General features: G+C 41.3%; 1 pseudogene; it reads right to left on the minus strand.

Annotated features, from left to right (window-relative positions):
* Window positions 1-7,237: 7,237 nt before the first annotated feature.
* LOC114203934 (olfactory receptor-like protein OLF4) lies at window positions 7,238-15,077 on the minus strand (annotated as a pseudogene).
* Between the last annotated feature and the right edge of the window lie 1,305 nt (window positions 15,078-16,382).

The raw sequence follows: 16,382 nt of genomic DNA on the forward strand, positions 1-16,382 counted from the left end.
ATGGCCAACAGACACATGAAAAAGTGCTCAACATCGCTCGGCATCAGGGAAATCCAAATCAAAACCTCCATGAGATACCACCTCACACCCGTCAGAATGGCTAAAATTAACAAGTCAGGAAATGATAGATGTTGTCGGGGATGGGGAGAAAGGGGAACCCTCCTACACTGTTGGTGGGAATGCAAGCTGGTGCAACCACTCTGGAAAACAGTATGGAGGTTCCTCAAACAGTTGAAAATAGAGTTACCATACAATCCAGTAATTACACTACTGGGTATTTACCACAAAGATACAAATGTAAGGATCCCAAGGGGTACGTGCACCCCAATGTTTATAGCAGCAATGTCCACAACAGCCAAACTGTGGAAAGAGCCAAGACATCCATCGACAGATGAGTGGATAAAGAAGAGGTGGTATATATACACAATGGAATATTATGCAGCCATCAAAAGGAATGAGATCTTGCCATTGCAACAACGTGGATGGAACTGGAGGGTGTTATGCTGAGTGAAATAAGTCAATTGTCAATCAAAGAAAGACATGTATCCTATGACCTCACTAATATGAGGAATTCTTAACCTCTGGAAACAAACTGAGTGTTGCTGGGTTGGTGCGGTGTGGGAGGGACAGGGTGGCTGGGTGATAGACATTGGGGAGGGTATGTGCTATGGTGAGTACTCTGAATTGTGCAAGACTGTTGAATCACAGATCTTTACCTCTGAAACAAATAATGTAATATATGTTAAGAAAAAAAAATAAGATAGCAGGAGGGGAAGAATGAAGAGGGGGAATCGGAAGGGGAGACGAACCATGAGAGATGATGGACTCTGAAAAACAAACTGAGGGTTCCAGAGGGGAGGGGGATGCGGGGATGTGTTAGCCTGGTGATGGGTATTAAAAAGGAACGTTCTGTGTGGAGCACTGGGTGCTATGCACAAACAATGAATCATGGAACACTAAATCAAAAACTAATGATGTAAGGTGTGGTGATTAACATAACAATAAAAAATTTTTTAAAAATTTAAGGAGGGCTCCTGGGTGGCTCAGTTGGTTCAGCGACTGCCTTCGGCTCAGGTCATGATCCTGGAGTCCCGGGATTGAGTCCCACATTGGGCTCCCTGCTCAGCAGGGAGTCTGCTTCTCCCTCTGACCCTCTTCCCTCTCGTGCTCTCTAGCTCTCATTCTCTCTCTCTCAAATAAATAAAAATATCTTAAAAAAAGTTTAAAAAAAATTTAAGGAAAAAAATGACATTTATACACACACACAACACAGACACACACACACACATACACGCATATATATATAATGGCAATGCAATATACATGGCAAGATTTCATTCTTTTTTATGGCTGAGTAATATTCCATTTTATTATATATATAATAAATGCAAATTTATATATATGATAGTAATATATATAAATACAAATTTATAATACATGATAGTAATATATTAATACTAATATATAAATCATAAATTTATAATATGTGATATATAAAATATATATTTATTTATTATATAAATAAAATGGAATATTACTCAGGCATGACAAGGAATGAATTCATGCCATTAACGATGAGGTGGACAGAGCTAGAGTGTATTATCCTAAGCAGAATAAGTCAGTCAGAGATATACAAATACCATATGATCTCACTCATGTGTGGAATTTAAGAAATAAATGAACAAAGGGAAAAAGATAGAGGCAACCCAAGAAACGTTCTTTTTTTTAAGAATTTATTTATGTATTTGAGAGAGAGTGAGAGAGAGAGCATAAGAGGGGGAAGGTCAGAGGAGAAGCAGACTCCCTGCTGTGCAAGAACCCTGATGAGGGACTCGATCCCAGGACCCTGGGATCATGGCCTGAGCCAAAGGCAGACGCTTAACAGACTGATCCACCCAGGTGCCCCCAAGAAACAGAGTCTTAACTATAGAAAACAAACCAGACGGGGGGGATGAGGCTGGGGGAGAATGGGTGATACATGTGATGGGGACTAAGGAGGGCAGTTGTGATGAGCATCAGGTGATGTATGGAAGTGCTGAATCATTATACTGTATCCCTGAAACTAATAAAACACTGTATATTAATTATACCTCAATTAAAAAATTTTTAAAGAAGAAATAAAAAATGAATGTAAAAAAAGATGAAAAGATAAAAAGATTAGCTATGATTGTCCAGGTGGGACAAACGTAATCACAGCAGTCCTCCAACGTTGAGGGAGACAAAACCTATGGCATCAGAGAGACTGAAAATGCTGCCCTGCTGTCTCTGAAGGTGGAGGAAGAGCCATGAGCCCAGGAATGCAGGTGGCCAGCAAGAGGGACTGGAATTGGAAAGGAAACAGATCCTTCCTTGAGCCTCCAGAAGGAGCTCAGCCCTGCAGACATGCTGTTATTAGCCCGATGAGACTGCTTCCCAAGCTTCTGACTGCAGAACTGTAAGAGCATGTATGTGTTTGTTTTAAGGAACTAGTGTGGGGATATTTCACAGCAGCGGGAGGAATCTCATATGGACATAGTCATGAAATTATTTGGGAAAAATGAATTTAGGCCCCTCAATTCCTTCATCAGTTTCCCTTGGATAAGGGTGATTTATATAAAAAAAACCCACAGTAGATAGGAAGGAAATTTTAATATGATTTGGAGCTATTCTGCCCCATCAGCTAGTACAGTGAATTCTCTGTGGCATAAATATGAGAGTGGTTTGACTCCGAGGGCTTTGAGGTAGTGGCATTTGAAAGGAACTCATGATCAAAGTTAAAGTCTCTCACTGTAATTTAAATCTTTGTCTGTATTTCTGCATCCTTTTATTTCATGTTCATTCTTTCAGTGCCATCCTCTCCAGTTTTCTCAAGATTCCTATCAACATAAAAGATGAAATCATAAATGCATCTGTGTATGTACACATGACAAGCTTATTTGAAAGAAAATGCGTGCAAACACACACATATCCAAGACACCACCATTACCCTCAAACGTTTCACAGAGGTAAAATAGGAAGTTCCACACATTTTACTCATTCCCCACAACGTCCATATGAAGTTACGTTTAGAATCCCACATTACCTTCAGAAATAGGGAATATATGCTCAGGATCATTAAATTTTAGTAATTACATAGCAAAGCAGTTAAAACGTACGCACGGTCTTAAATCATATACAAATAGAAACTTGCAACATGTACTCTTCGTTTTTTATGCAGGTCCTTGAATTCACCAATGTGTGCACTTCACATATGCAGGTTATTGTGTATAATTATACTCCAGTGATTTATTCAGTGAAACAAACCTAATGGTACATGTCTATGGGTAGGATCTTGAGCACAGGTAGCTGATTCTCACTTAAGAGGGGTGGGAGATAGAACTTCTAATGGGGAAGAAAGCCAAGTGTTAATTATGCATGTATGAACAACAGAATTGAATTTACATAATTCACAGGAGAAACCATTTTTTTCTATGAGTAGGAGATTAACCTACATATGGAAATGTAATAATAAGAGCCCATAAAGTGGCTGAGTCTGAAGAGCACTCCAACCACACACGACATCATGGATGAGTTTAGAAAAAGAATCTAGACATTCACACCTGACTCCAGATCCATGAGGACCCAGCAGAGATCAGAAACGGTCCCCAGCATATAATTCCAGTTGATTGTAAAGGTATTATGATATCCCATTTGACAAGGACAACTTATTATACATCAAGAGTTGACGGACACCATAATCCAAGGGAACAGACCTGAGGCAATTACAACAGGTGGTCCTTTTTACTTGTGGCATATCTGACCTTAAGGAGAGCAGGCATGATCATTCTGTTATTCAAGTTTACTCCCAATGACTTGATGAACAAGTGACTATGTGTGGGCTCCTTTCTGGGTTTCTGGGAGGGTGTAAGAACTGGTGAGACATCCAGCTCTCCTGTGAAGCGTCCTCTGATCAGGCAGGTGGAAGAAATCTCTGAGCAGGAAGGACATACAAAATGGATGATGCTGATACTGTTCATTCACCATCGCTTGGCATTTTTGACAATTATTAGGAAAAAGGGGTTATTTCCTGTTACAATAAAAGAGCCATATTACCAGGTAGCATTGGAAGTTTTCAAGTAGATAGAGGAAAATAACTCGCCAATAAACATAGAACACACAAAGCAATCGTTCACCTCAATGAATAAACCCCCTCAGCTGTGGACACCGGTCTTCTTTGCTTCAATAAATCAATGCACAGGAAAAAGAAATATGTTGGATAGTAAGAAAACGAGGAGTTTGAAATGTTGCACCTTCCTATTTCTTAAATATTTTAATTTTTTAAAATTCCAGTATAATTAACATACAGTGTAATATTAGCTTCAGTTATACCATATAGTGATTCAGCAATCCTCTACATTATAGTGCTCATCAAAATAATCGTACTCCTAACCCCATCACCTATTTCACCCATTCCCCCACTCACCTCCCCTCTGGCAACAACCACTTTGTTCTCCATCTCTCATTGTTTTGTTTCTTAAATCCCACATATGAAGGATGCCTATGTGGCTCAGTTGGGTAAGCATCTGCCTTCAGCTCAGGTTATGATCCTGGGGTCCCGGTATTAAGCCCTACATTGGGCTCCCTGCTCAGCGGGGAGTCTGCTTCTCCCTCTCCCTCTGCCACTCCCACTGGTTGTTCTCTCTCTCTCTTGCTCTCTCTCTCCCTCAAATATATGGATAAAATCATTTAAGAAAACTCCACATATGAGTGAAATTATATGGTATTTGTCTTTCTCTGACTAACTGATTTCACTTAACATTATACCCTCTAGATCCATCCATGTTCTAAATGCTTACATCAAAATAAAAAGTTTCTACACAGCAAAGGAAACAATCAACTGTCAGGTTTGGCCAGCAAACCCTGGGACAGTGAATGAAAAGATTACTCTAGACACCTTAGTAGGAGAAAGGAGAGGGCCTGGGGACCAGATGCTCTAGTGGCGAAAGGTCTCGAGCCAGACTCTGCCTCCACCTTTATTGTGAATGTTATCAATATAACAAGGGCATAAGAAAAACAAGAAGGAATGTGAAGCTGTAATAAGCAAGACAGTGGCATTGAGAGTATCGTGTGAATAAAACAAGCTGTGCTTGGGATGGACATGTTTCTCCTAAGTCAAGCATTTACTCCCTGGATGAGGGCATTGAGCCGCAACGAGAATCTGGCTGTTTTCAGCCCAGAAACCCTAAAGGGGCCCAGTTTTCCAGACACTCCTTCTTTGCTTTTCAACCTGTCTCATCCAGGGAGGCATGTGTTTATTAAATCTTCTTTATCAAGACTCTATGAATTCCCACAGGCAACAAAACAAAAAGACCACCCACTGAATGGGAGAAGATATTTGCAAATTATACATCCAATAAGGGATTAATATCCAAAATATGTAAAGAACTTATATAAATCAACACCAAAAAATTAATAATAATTCAATTAAAAAATAGCCAGAAGACATGAACACAAATTTCTCCAAAGAAGACATCAGGATGATTAACAGACACATGGTAAGAAGACATCCAGATGATCAACAGACACATGCTCAACATCACTCATCATCAGGGAAATGCAAATCAAAATCACAATGAGATATCACCTCACACCTCTCAGAATGGCTAAAATTAACAATACAGGAAACAACAGATGTTGGCGAGGATGTGTAGAAAGGGGAACTCTCTTGCACTATTAGTGGGAATGCAAACTGGTGCCTCCACTCTGAAAAAGAGTATGGAGGTTTCTCAAAAAATTAAAAATAGAACTACCCTTTGATGCAGGGAATCACACTCTTGGGCATTTACCCACAGAAAATGCATCTTCACATTTGAGGTCATCTCTGACACTAAGAACATATCAGGTCAATCTATTCAAATTTATCTTTCCATGTAGACTCCACTGGGAGATATATTTCTTCTAATCACTGTTTACCAGTGGCCATGTTAGGCAATGGGGACACCTAGGCAGATAATAGCAAAAAAAGAGTAGTTTTAATGCACAGTAGCAAGTTTGTAGAGAAAGTGCCTGACATTAAGCTTTTGATTTCTGAGGCATCCATTTCAAGGACAACCATGTTGAATAAATATGCCAGGTGTGGGACACTATTATCAGAGAAGTAGCTCTTCAGAAAGCCCTGGAAAACCCCAATACTGACACATGAGTAATCATGCTTTCCCTCTGTGCCAGAGTTTCACTCTTATGCTTTAAACTTGTTAATAAAGAATGTACCTGCCAACCACTAGCCACTCTGCTCATGGACCTCAATAAAGGCGGGGCTCCAGTTGTAGGCTGTCTCTCTCTTGCTCTGATTCTCTGCCCCCCTAGACCTTTCTGGCTCTGCCCTCCAGGACCTGTGAGTAATAAACCTGGTTGGGTTAGAGTTCTCTGATGGTTGATGCTGAGGCATGTCTTGCAATCACAATAACCCAAGGGCAGGCGCAGCCACAGCAGAGGCTCTGGTCAGGGAAGCATCTGTGGGAATGTCCACAAGCACAAGGGTGCAGGGGAGTGCCCGGGCTTTCCTAGCCTGAGCATCCTTGTAAGTAGCCAGAGACTTAAAGGGAACAATGTTAGAGTCCACCTTATAAGGAAGAAGAGTGAAGGTAGTGATGTAAAAAGATGGACAGACTTTAGGTGAAAACTGTGGCTTTGTATTTTCATCTACATTAAACTTATGTAAGGGGTATAGTTGCCAATTACAGTTTCTTCCAAATGAAGAATATAACTCATGATTATTGTCTTGGGAAATCTAAGGACAACTTATTTGGCTTGGTATAAGGTCATTTGAAATGAAATTATTTTTAAGAAATCTAACTTGCCACATATAAGATATAGAAATTTCCCACTATTTTTGACCAAGATGGGGAAAATATTGGGATCATATGAAAATGGACAAAGGGAAAACTGTGTGTATATCAGACAGAGCAGAAGCTTAAAAAAGTAAGAAGGGCACGTGATCTGATGAACACTGGGTGTTATACACAACTAATGAATCATTGAACACTACATCAAAAACTAATGATGTCCTATATGTTGGCTAATTGAACTTAATTAAAAAAAAGAAAGTGAGTGACTTAAATGTATAGAGAAGTTGAATTGAAACAAATGGAAATTTCAGGGAATATATAGAAGGAGCAGATTCTACTCCCACAGCTTGTTCAAAAAATGGCAGTTCCTGGCTCTGAGGCTGTGAGCCCTGCAATCACGGGCACTTCTTCAGCCCCAGGACAATTTGCTCTTACATCACTGGAACCCCAATGATTCTTTTCAGAGCCCTCTTTATGTCTCTGTTCCTCAGGCTGTAGATGGAGGGGTTCAGCATGGGCGTGACCACCATATACATCACTGAGGCTACTGCACTGGAGTGGGAGCTCTGGGGAGCAGCAGAGCTAAGGTACACTCCGAGGCTTGTACAGTAAAATAAGGAGACAATGGAGAGGTGAGATGCACAGGTGGAGAATGCTTTGTATTTCCCATGAGCTGTTGATATCCCAAGTATGGAGGAAACTGTCTTACAATAAGAGTAAAGGATCCCAGTGAGGGGACCACCAGCCAGCAGCATAGTTGCAAAATACATCACAATGTCATTAAGAAAGGTGTCCGAACAGGCAAGTCGGACCACCTGATTGATTTCACAGAAAAAGTGGGAGATTTCCACCAATATACAGAAGGACAGCCATGACACCATTAAGCTTTGTAATAAGGAATTCAGGGCACTCATGATCCAGGACACCAAAACCAGCAGTCCACAGAGCTGGAGGTTCGTGATGACCATATAGTGCGGGGGGTGAAAGATGGCCATGAATTGGTCATAGGCCATCACAGCCAGGAGAAAGGCATCTAATCCTGCGAAGAGTAGGAAAAAGTATATCTGAATGATACAACCTTCATAGGTTATGGCTTTGCTCTGAGCCTGGATGTTCCACAGCATCTTGGAGATGGTGGTGGTGGCGAAGCAGATGTCTACAAAGGACAGGTTGTCCAGGAAGAAGTACATGGGGGTGTGGAGGTGGGAGTCAAAACTGACAGCAAAGATGATGAGCAGTTTCCAAACACAGTGATCAGGTACATGGAGAGGAAGAGCCCAAATATGAGGGGCTGCAGTTCTGGTTCTTCTGAAAATCCCAGAAGAAGAAACTCTAAAATTCCTGTATCATTTCTTGGTTCTATGTGGCCGAGGTGACTACCAGGGAACAAAAAATAACATGACTAATTTTTTCAATAATGAACAGTATAAATATCATTGAAATTATACAATTTCTATTTTACATTCAAACGTGAATATACAGGGGTGCCTGGGTGGCCCAGATGGTTGAGCGTCTGCCTTCGGCTCAGGTCATGATCCCAGGGTCCTGGGATCAAGTCCCGCAACGGGCTCCCTGATGAGCAGAGAGCTTGCTTCTTCCTCTCCCTCTGCTTCTCCCCTGCTCATGCTCTCCCTTCTCTCTGTATCTCTGTCTCAAATGAATAATAATTTTAAAAAAGTGAATAGGGCGCCTGGGTGGCTCAGTCGTTAAGCGTCTGCCTTTGGCTCAGGTCATGATTCCAGGTCCTGGGATCGAGCCCTGCATCGGGCTCCCTGCTTGGTGGGAAGCCTGCTTCTCCCTCTCCCACTCCCCCTGCTTGTATTCCCTCTCTTGCTGTGTCTCTCTCTGTCAAATAAATAAATAAAATCTTTAAAAAATTTTTTAAAAAGTGAATATACATAGTTTTTGTATGGAACTTGTCCCCTGTTGGGACAGCCCCCCTCATGCCAGCTCTGAATAAAAATGCACATCCCACACATGGCCTGTTCACTAAGTACTCCTGTGTTCTATACGTTCAATGAGAAATTCTGTCACATGTTTAAGGAATAAACTTGAGTACTGACTAACCTCCAGGCAAAGACTGTAGGTGTCAAGAAACAAGTCTGCACAGTTCAAGGATGGAGAAGATAAGCAAAGAAAGGATCAGAGAGAATATCAGAAGGTGACAGGTGCTATGAAGAAAAAGCCAGTAGAAAGGAAAGAGTGCACGGAGGTGTTATTTTTTTCTGGTTGCTCAGGTACACAGGCACACATTTACACAGAGGCTCCAAGGGGGAAACAGCAGGAAACACAAGGTTATCCAGGGAAATGTGTGCCAAACAGATGGAACAAACATTGCGAAGGCTTTAACAAAAGACTTGGGGTGGGCGCCTGGGTGGCTCAGTTGGTTAAGCGACTGCCTTCGGCTCAGGTCATGATCCTGGAGTCCCGGGATCGAGTCCCGCATCGGGCTCCCTGCTCAGCAGTGAGTCTGCTTCTCCCTCTGACCCTCCCCTCTCTCATGCTCTCTCTATCTCTCTCTCTCAAATAAATAAATAAATAAAATCTTTAAAAAAATAAAATAAAATGAGCTTTTTTTAAAAAAAAGAAAAGACTTGGGTTTTTTTTAATTAATTTTTAAAACTTGAGTGTGGTCGACACACTATGTTACATTAAATTTGGGTGTACAACACAGTGACTCAACAAGTTTAAACATTGCACCGTGTGGAGCTTCCATCTGTCACCACACGATGCTATTATGATATCGCTGACTATATTCCCTAGGCTCTGCCTTTTATTCCTGTGACTCATTCATTTCTTAACTGGAAGCCTGTACCTCCCACTCCCCTTCAGCATTCTGCTTTTTCGTTTGTTCATTTATTGTTTTAAAAAATCAAGGCTTAAGCTACGAGGAGGCAAGAGAGTGGAAGAGTAGGGGACCTCATTTCATCTGGTCCCTTGAATTTAGCTAGATAAGTATCAAATCATTCTGAACACCCATGAATTCAACCTAAGATGTGAGAAAAGAATATCTGGAACTCTACAAGCAGAAAAGCGACCACTTTCTGCAAGGTAGGAGGTACGGAGAAGTGAATCTGAGGGGAGATATCAGAAGATAAACAGTGGGGGAAGGGAGCCTCCCTAAGCCAGCTACCAGAAAGTGATACAGCCCTAGAGGGCCAAATCGGAACCCTTAGAAATCTGCTCCAGTGAGAGACGTCCCTGCCTGAAAGGTGCTCAGGTAGAAATGGGCAGAATTCTAAGTGGGACTGTGTGGTCTCAGGATTCCCAGAGTCACAGAATTAGTGGGGGTACCTGAGCTGGTACAGTTCCCAAGCATTAGAGTGGGGAAACTGGTTACAGTCAGCAAGCCCAGGAGGGGTCTCAGCTGGGTTTGTCATAAACTGTGAGCTGGGGCCAACTGGGAGACTGCTCTCCACCTCCGGACCCTGCAGAGGACTGGCATGTGGGGACCCTCTACCAATCCCAGGGAGGGGTGGGACGGTGATGAACATGGATGCAAAACTTCTCACCAAGATACTAGTCAATAGGATCCAACAGAACATTAAAAGGATTACTCACCAAGACCAACTGGAATTTATTCCTGGACTGCAAGGGTGGTTCAACATCGGCAAATTATTCAGTGCCATACCACATTAATAAAAGAAAGGCCAGGAATCATATGATCCTCTCAACTGATGCAGAAAAAGCATTTGACAAAATACAACATCTTTTCTTGATTAAAACTCTCCAAATGTAGGTTAGAGGTAACATACCTCAATATCATAAAAGCCATCTACGAAAAGATCACAGTGAATATCATTCTCAATGGGGAAAAACTGAGAGCTTTTCCCCTAAAGACAGGAAGACAACAGGGATGCCCGCTCTCACCACTATTGTTCACATTACTAGAAGTCCTAGTCCCAGCAATCGAAGAAATAAAAGGTATCTGAACTAGCAAAGAAGTCAAACTCTCACTCTTTGCAGATGACATGATACTTTATGTGGGAAACCCAAAAGACTCCACCCCCAAATTGCGAGAACTCATACAGCAACTCAGCAACATGGCAGGATACAAAATTAATACACAGAAATCAGTTGCTTTTCTATACACTAGGAATGAAATTGAAGAAAGGGAAATTAAGATATCGATCTCATTTACAATTGCACTAAAAATGATAAGATACCCAGGAATAAACCTAACCTAAGAGGTAAATGATCTATACTGTAGAAAGTACAGAACACTTATGAAAGAAATTGAGAAAGACACAAAGAGATGGAAAAACATTCAATGTTCATGGATTGGAAGAATAAATATTGTTAAAATGGTCATGTTACCCAGAGCAATCTACACATTCAATGCCATCCTTATCAAAATACCATTAACATTTTTCATGGAGCTGGAACAAACAATCCAAAAATTTGTATGGAAAAAGAAAGACCCTGAATCACCAGGGGAATGTTGAAAAAGAAAACCAAACCTGCGGGCATCACAATGCCTGAATTCAAGCTCTATTAGAAAGCTGTGATCATCAAGACAGCATGGTACTGGCACAAAAACAGACACATAGGTCAATGGAACAGAAGAGACAGCCCAGAAATGGACCCTCAATTCTATGGTCAACTAATCTTCAACAAAGCAGGAAAGAATGTCCAATGGAAAAAAGACAGTCTATTCAACAAGTGGTGTTGGGAAAATTGGACAGCCACATGCAGAAGAATGAAACTGGACCATTTCCTTATACCACACACAAAAATAAACTCAAAATGGTTGAAAGACCTAAATGTGAGACAGGAGTCCATCAAAATCCTAGAGGAGAACACAGGCAGCCACCTCTTCGACCTCAGCTGCAGCAACTTCTTCCTAGAAACACTGCCAAAGGCTGGGAAGCAAGGGCAAAAATGAACTATTGAGACTTCATCAAGATAGAAATCTTTTGCACAGCCAAAGAAACAGTCAACAAAACCAAAAGACAACTGACAGAATGGGAGAAGATATCTGCAAATGACATATAAGATAAAGGGCTAGTATCCCAAATCTATAAAGAACTTCTTAAACTCAACACCCAAAGAACAGATGATCCAATCAAGAAATGGGCAGAAGACATGAACAGACATTTCTCTAAAGAAGACATACAAATGGCCAACAGACACATAAAAAATGCTCAACATCACTTTTCATCAGGGAAATATAAATCAAAACATAATTGCGATACCACCTTACACCAGTTAGAATGGCTAAAATTAACAAGACAGGGAACAACAAACATTGGCGAGGAATATGGAGAAAAGGGAACCCTCTTACACTGTTGGTGGGAATGCAAGCTGGTACAGCCACTCTGGAAAAACAGTATGGAGGTTCCTTAAGAAGTTAAAAGTAGAGCTACCCTACGACCCAGTAATTGCACTACTTGGTATTTATCACAACAATACAAATATAGTGAAATGAAGGGGCACATGCACCCCAATGTTCATAGCAGCAAAGTCCAGAATAGCCAATCTGTGGAAAGAGCCATGATGTCCATTCATACCTACCATTTACATCCACGTGGATGGAACTGGAGGGCAATAAGCTAAGTGAAAAAAGTCAACCAGAGAAAGACAATTATCATATGGTTTCACTCATGTGGAATATAAGAAATAGTGGAGAGGATTATAAAGAAAGGGAGGGAAAACTGAATGGGAAGAAGTCAGAGAGGGAGACAAACCATGAGAGACTCTTTAATCTGGGAAACTAACTGAAGGTTTCTGAAGGAGAGCTGGGTGGGGGAATGGAGTAACTGGGTGATGTGCATTAAGGAGGGCACGTGATGTGATGAGCATTGGGTTGTATATGCACCTGATGAATTTGTGAACACTACATCTGAACTACTGATGTACTATATTTTGGCTAATTGAATTTATATAAAAAGAAAAACCAAAAAATTAAAAAAATAAAAGATCAAGGAGGCTCAAAAGAAAGCCAGTGCGTAGAGGGGAATGATCAAGTGAGAGAGTGATGAGAAGTGGTGGCTGAGAACGTTGAAGAATGGGGTGGCCTCCCTGGTAGTGATGAAACTTCATTACACAAGGAACTCCCTCCTTCACATGGTGTACCTCAAACAGGATCAATTTTGTTTCCATGGAATTATTGCATGGAAATGGTCTCCCTTCTTATTTTCATATATTAGGTAATAATCTGGCACCGGTATTTTAAGGGTCACATATAAGAGCAATGGGTTCCAGAACCCCTGCCTTGAGAAATTCTGATGTTACCCACACAAGGACACATATACACACACACTATGGCCTCCTGGGACCATGGCACTACCAGGATGTTCTCAACCCCAACCACAATAACTAGGCAAACAATAATATGAGGTAAGCTGACAACATCGCATTGTCTTTCCCCTAAAAATGTAAAACTTCATCCAAATTCCAATAGTTAAGTCTCCAATGAGCATGTGATCATGAGTCTCCAATTTAATATGTTCATTTTGTATTCAGTATTTAAAGAAACGTAAAAAAATCATTCCCAAAATTTTGAGGAAGAAATGTGGGGAGAAAGATCTAATAAGCTCAGGGGGCCCGTAGAAATGGTGAGGAGCAGTAAATGTCCTGGTTCTGGCAATATTCCAACCCCAGTTAAAGCACCTTGATGCCCAGACTAATAAAGAAGCAAAGGAAAATTTATCCAAAAGAAAAAAGTAGGGATGTCTTTACGGTTATCAAGACATCTTACTGATTGAACGTTGCACCAGAATAACAAGCAAAGGGAAGACACCCACAATTCACAAAGGAACTACACACAGTACAACAGAAGTGGGGGATTTTAAAAGATGATTTGCTAAAAGAACTTTTCTAAATGACATAAAATGCAAAACTTCTAATTAGAAACTCAGGCTTTGAATTTTGGATCTACTCATATTTCCTATTTGAACTTGGAGCACAACCAGACTGTTCCAAATGTTAATATCCTCCCCTAACTAGTAGGGCTAGAGATGTCCAACCTCCTCAGGTGGTTGACAGATTTAGTGAATATATGGAAAGAGCTTAACATAGTCCCTCCTGTTGATAACGAGTGCTGATCATTGGTGATGAGATTTGGCTGAGTTTTCTCGGATTGCTTCCCCACCTCTGGGTCCCCAATTCCACAGCCTTCTTTCAGCTCCTTGTTGGCTCTCCACCTACCACAGGGTGGCGCCCTCTAGCGAGTACTCACATTTACCCAGAGAGATCTTTCTATATTGCAGTTAAGTTACTGTCCAACTCCGCACCTTAACACCTTCCTGGTGACTCCCTGCTGGAGACTGAACCCCAAATTCTGTAGCTCGCAACACTTGGCTTGCCTCCCCTGACTGACCCTCCAGCTTCCCACTCACACTGTCTTGCCCACATCGATGTCACAAACACTGAACTTGAGTTGTAGCTTCACCTGAAGCCCCAATCTCCAAGGCTCAGAGCCTCCATACACAGCTGCCCTCTGCTTGGAGTCACTCACTGGTCTGTTTAGGATCATTCACCTCCTCTCCATCTTCACAATCCCATCTCCTCTTTCAGACTCCAAGGACTCATCTCCTTCACTAACTTGTTTTTGTTTTGCTGGGCTTTTGTAACATTCACAAAAAAAAGGACACTTTCTCTTGCAATAATTTAGAAGTAGGGGTTATCAGGGTGTAATTTTTATTTAATTCTATGTCCATTTTCCCGCTAGAATGTGAGCGCATGGGGCATGTTATAAATACCCCTGCCCTTTACCCCCAGACACAGTTTGGATAGGAACAGTAGGAATAAATACATATTGCATAAAGGAATGAGAGAATCTGTGCTCACAGAAGTTGCCAGTGATGAGAGAGAGAACAGAAGTAGGGAGTTACTAGCAACAGGTATGGAGGATGTGGGAGAGGAATATTTTCCATATTCTGAGCTTGGGACCATTTGTGGGTCAGGTTGTGGTTTGTAAGAATAAAATAGAATAGAATAAATAAGGCACAATAGGAAATATTAGAGTGCATCCTACGTAGTCAGGGTGCATAGCAAATCATTTTCGTGTAAGTTCAACAGACATTTCTTTTTTTTACATATAAATAAATTGACTAGAAATGAGTGAGCTCACCCACCAACAAACACAATGGTCTCTTGGCCCTGGGCTCAGCTGGTTAGGCTTCCAGGTGACCTCAGGTAAAAGCTCTCAGCTTTCATTCCCTCTGAACTTTTCCTGAAATACCTGCTGAGCTCTGAGACTCACCGGGATGGGGTCTCTGAGAGGAAGGTCTCCATGTGGGGGTCCGAACTCCTTCCTGGATGTTTCATGGTGGAGACTGAAGCTCTGTTCCCAGACAGGATGGCAAGAAGTAGTGAAGCATGGGTCCCACAGTCAGACTTAGGAATCCAAAAGCAAAAACCATGTCTCCTCCAGCTTGAAACGGTTGAACGTGCTCAGAGCCTACAGCAGAGGAGATATTTATAGCTCCTTATGTTTGCTGTATCTGTTCCCTATACCTGCTCATTCGACACATTTCCCATTATTACTCCAACCCCTGAGTACATCACCCCATGGGAACTTATCTGGACTGAATGAAATTCTTCCCTGTAGATTCTCCGTTCCCAAGAGACCAGATAAAATTCAGGTGAATCCACTGTTTATTACTCCTCCCTGAACTCTCCTGGCTTCCAGAACTCTAACACTGAAACTTTCCACAGGCCTGAGTGAATGTTTTTTTCCAAAACTAAGACTGAGGAACCTGCTTTGACCATATTCTTTGTGTCTCCAAAACATTGACTTGTGGTGGGAGCACAACTCCTCATAGCTCCAGAAAATTGTTCTTCCTACTCCAACAAGTAAAAGTCTGTTCCTTTCCTATAAAACCACGGGTACAACAATCCTTGGATTCATAATTCTTTTCACAAATCAATTAGGAACTTTGTATGTTTCATACAGGTTAAAAGTTGATATTTAGTCTTTAACTTTTAAAACATTTGATATTATAAGAAATCTACTTGGACCATTTAAGGTATCATGGGCTGAACTCAGACTCTTATATGAATTCTCTCATTTATTTTGTGCAAAAGCCATTCTATGAGGAACATAAAGTGATGAGCCTTATTCCACATTTGCAGAAATGTACTTGGAAGGGTCGAGTGATCAACCCAGAATTATGATCTGGGTCATTATAATGTACTTTGATTGGAATGCAACCAGATAGGCCAAGGGTTCTCAATCAGGGATGATTTTTGCCTCCAGAGGACACTTGAAATTATCTGGAGAAATTTTTGACTATCATAGTGTGGGAACTGCTACTTTTAGGGTGCCTGAGACAGTCTGCATTTGTATCTAGCTCCCATTCATCTTGGTGTGTAGACACATTTGAGGTCAAGGCTGTGGTCCAGTGTCAGGGTTAGTTGTGTTCTTCTTCTCCCAGAATACCCCATCCACCTCAGGTCTGACTTTTGGTGCTCAAACAAGTTAACAAGTGTCTCTTTTCCCTCGTGACAGAAATTAAACATGTAAAGTCTTTGTTTCCTGTCCATAAAGTGGAGAAATTCCATTTAAGGATTTGGTCAGAGAACTTAGTAATATTTTAGAGCTCACAGAAAATTCCCTGGCACAGAGCGGGT

Source organism: Eumetopias jubatus, unplaced genomic scaffold, assembly GCF_037043125.1.
Source record: "Eumetopias jubatus isolate StellerSeaLion01/CBP00866 unplaced genomic scaffold, mEumJub1_p1.0 scaffold_1, whole genome shotgun sequence".
Taxonomy (NCBI): domain Eukaryota; kingdom Metazoa; phylum Chordata; class Mammalia; order Carnivora; family Otariidae; genus Eumetopias; species Eumetopias jubatus.